Raw genomic sequence first — 3918 nt, forward strand, 5'->3', positions numbered from 1 at the left:
CTTCGACATCCTGTTTTTTTATTTCCTTTATGGGATTCCACAGGGACTCTCACTGGTCATTACTCACTAAATGTGGCTGGCTGCTTCATCAGCCTAGTCTCAAGATGTAATACACACACACCCTCCCTAAAGTCTAGGGTAAACGCTCATGTCAGAGAACAGGCCTGGAATAACTCTGTTCATTTAAATTCACCACTTTATGGAATCATCTCCCTGAAGAAAGAGGATAAAATACAAAGGAACGGGGAAAAATTCAGGGGTGTCACTCTTCACACTGAACAAAAGCAGTATACATCAGAAGACGCTGTGGTACTCCAAACTTGCCCCTAATACATTCATCGCTGATTCTCAAAATAACGTGATAGAAGAATCACAGGACAAGCCCGGAAAAATCTTTCAACAAGTTAAAATAGGAACCTTACCAGAACGTGAGAACAAAAGCTAAAATTTCTGGTGTCTCACAATGGCACAGTGTGACAGATTACTTTCAGACCACATAAGGTTCTTAAATTTTACAATGCAAAAAAGAACCTGGGGATTGGTAGAGAATTCAGATCCCCAAACTTCACATTCAAGTGTTCTAATGCAGTAACAATGGCACCGTAATTGCATGTGAAATAAATGCCCCAGGGCCCCTTAGGCAGGTGTTGAAGCTTCTGTTACTCAAAGTGTGGTCCTTGGACCGGGAACATCAGCAACATCTGTGAGCCTTACTGGATATGCAGTACCTTGAGGCTCCCTAGACCTACCAAATCAGAGCCTGCATTTTAAGAACATCCCCAAATGATTCTTATGCCCTGTCTATTTTGAAAAGGACTGTGCTAAGTACTCTAAACACCATAAAAAACACCGGATACACAAACCAGCAGTAGCTACTCCTGGTTTGTGTATCCTGCTGACTCTGTTGGTGGTTTCTCTTTTCCCAGAAAGTTCTAACTGTGTGGTAACTCAATAGAAAAGCACCAAATGACATTTAGCATTAGTTAAGCACTCACCTTGTATCAAGCACACACTAAATGATAATTTTATTTCATAGTTATTATTTCCTAATAACTGGGAAGTATTGTAGGCTATGAGAGAGCATGCCCTTGGACACTGGACAGGCTTAGGTTTGCATCTTGATTTTTTTTTTTTACTTGCTAAGAATATAACCTTGAGCACACTTGGTAATCTCTCTAATTATTAGGGTTTCTCCTTTGGAAATAATAATCTCCACTGCAGAATTTGGTGAAAAGGAAAAGAACAAAACATCCATAAAGTGACTTAGCACAAGGTAAGTGGTCAGTTTTCTCATTTCTGGATCCAGATCAAATACACATACCTACCCCGTTTACCCTTCCCTCCATGCCATGCCGATTTGTTATCATTCTTTTTGTTCTTTTAATGTTATACTTAAAATATAAATATTTTTTTATTTTCATTATAGCGCATTTTTTCCACATGTTCTGGATGGTGTACTTTTTTTTTCTCAACCAAGGAACATTTGACCATTCTATCATGATTCAAGTCTTTTCTCCAACATGTCACTTACTCTATTACAACCCCTCTTCATTTTGTATTCTCTCAAACTGTTCTGAGCCTATCACGGCTGGCCAAATTTGTACAGGTGGCAGTGGTAGCTCTGACCCAAATTAAAAAGGGGACCATATAATGCTGGGTATTGCAATGCTGGTTTTACACGAAGCAGCTCATAAGGAGGTTGTTGAGGAAACAGATGGTAAAGATCATCCAGCACGTAGGGGTAGGTTGACATCTTTTGACATTATGAAGGCATCATAAGCTTCGCTGCACCCTGGGAAGCTGATCAACAATTATATGAATGGTGCAGGAAGAAACAAGTCCTGGAGGCAGGTCATGACTTTAGCAGAGTCTTAAACAGAATGAGAGATAAGTTGACGAAATAATTCTGGGAACACAGCTCCACTGTGACTGGTCTATAATAATATTACACAACACTAATCCAGGCAATGTTCCTGTTTCAAAAATGCATCTTCCAAACCACACAGAGTCAGATACGGATTTCTCTCTCTTTCTTTCTTTCTTTCTTTCTTTCTTTCTTTCTTTCTTTCTTTCTTTCTTTCTTTCTTTCTTTCTTTCTTTCTTTCTTTCTTTCTTTCTTTCTTTTTCTTCCTTCCTTCCTTCCTTCCTTCCTTCCTTCCTTCCTTCCTTCCTTCCTTCCTTCCTTTCTTCCTTTCTTCCTTTCTTTCTTTCTTAGTTGTTATACAAAGAAGTCAAGAGTAAAAAAGGTAGCGATGCAACCGTACGCGTATCCTTAGGGTAGGAATGCCACTCAGCACTTGAACCCGAATCAATGCATACAGAGCCATGCAAAATAATTTTTTTCCTAGGATGTCTGTGAAATTTATATGACCACCTGCCTTTGCAGGAAACCAAGTTACCTTGTAATCTGGGGTTTTCTTCATACATCTATTGTTGAAACAATTTGGTTCAGTGAAGGCAGAGACTGTAACTTATTTATATGTTCTGCAGCAAGTAGCACCCTGCCTGGTTCAGAAAAAGCCTTCAAAAAGTATGTTTTGAACTTAACTAAAAACAAGAAAATATGCTGTGGAAAGTGAGATTCTCTGACCCAAAGAGGAAAAAGGAGATATTAGAATATATGATTTCTTTCCCTCACAATTTATATCATATAGAAGTATTTTAATTATTAATATTAGAGGACTATACTCCAACTCTGCTGAATCAGAATAAAATGCTTTACCATTACACCGAGAAAGATTTATATATGTGTATATACCTGTACATACCCACATATATAAAGATAGTTTAGGTACGTTGTAAGATTTTCTGGGGAAAAATAAAATGACTTATTTCTTTTTAAATAATAGTAACCATACTTAAACGATTTGGAGGGTTAAATATGATGTGCAATTACATGTATCCTCTATAGTCACACCCCTGGGGCATGTTCTCTCATGTTGTTCAACTGCCCACTCTGAAATCCCAAGTTCTGTTCACAACTCCACTCCTTCTTTTTCCCATTACTGCCTTGTTTCACTTGTGACAAGACCCCTGTCACCACACGTGACAGATGGCATTGGTTCACCATACATGTGACAATTAGTGGTCCTTGGGCCATACTCAGACTATATAGGTATTCTGTTTAGAATGCAAAATATTTCCAACATTAATAAACTTTTTAAGTTCCAGTAAATTTCTGTAAATTTTACCTGAACATCTTACATATCTTTAATCTTACTAGCAATATTTGATAACATTAAGTTGCATAGATCTTCATGACAAAAATGGCTTAAGTTTTCACGCAATGTTTCTTGTGGAATGACTTCATTCACTTTAAAATACTTAGTGGGATTTTTTTTAATGGAACACTTCAGGACTCTGCATGTCATCCTTGTGCAGGGGCCACGGTAATCCTCTCTATGTTGTTCCGGTTTTAGTGTACATGCTGCCGAAGTGGTTACTAAAACTATTTATTCACTGTTTCCCATCTAAAAATATTGTGTTAGGCAGTAGAAATACAGTATTAAAAAGTAAATACACTCGACCTTTCCGGAGCTTATATCTTAAAAAGTTATATACTTATTAATTATTTCAATACTCAGTTCCTTATAATATTTGTAACAACTGCTATAAGGAAGAAAGAGAATAATGAAGTCATGTAATAGTAACTCAGTCTTAGTTTAGGATTGGAAGTAATGCTCCATGGCACTCTGAAGGATGCATAGAGTATATTTAAATGTAAAAGTGAAAGAAGAATCACACTGAGGAATATCACATGCAAAGACCCAAATGGGGGAAAAGCCAAGGCACAGTCAAGGAACCCAGAAAAGGCCAGGGGAGTCGAAAGGGAGAAAATACTAGCCACATGGGATTATTTTCACTTATTTGTCACCTGTGGAGAGTCAACAAAAACAATAAACTAAAGAATCACAAAAA

At 37.5% G+C, this 3918-nt stretch overlaps 1 non-coding gene across 1 annotated transcript; it reads right to left on the bottom strand.

Annotated features, from left to right (window-relative positions):
- Positions 1–3336: 3336 nt before the first annotated feature.
- LOC112310017 (U6 spliceosomal RNA) lies at positions 3337–3441 on the bottom strand. Its single transcript, XR_002975336.1, has one exon. It is a non-coding gene; the product is annotated as a U6 spliceosomal RNA (small nuclear RNA).
- Between the last annotated feature and the right edge of the window lie 477 nt (positions 3442–3918).

Source organism: Desmodus rotundus, chromosome 8, assembly GCF_022682495.2.
Source record: "Desmodus rotundus isolate HL8 chromosome 8, HLdesRot8A.1, whole genome shotgun sequence".
Lineage (NCBI taxonomy): Eukaryota > Metazoa > Chordata > Mammalia > Chiroptera > Phyllostomidae > Desmodus > Desmodus rotundus.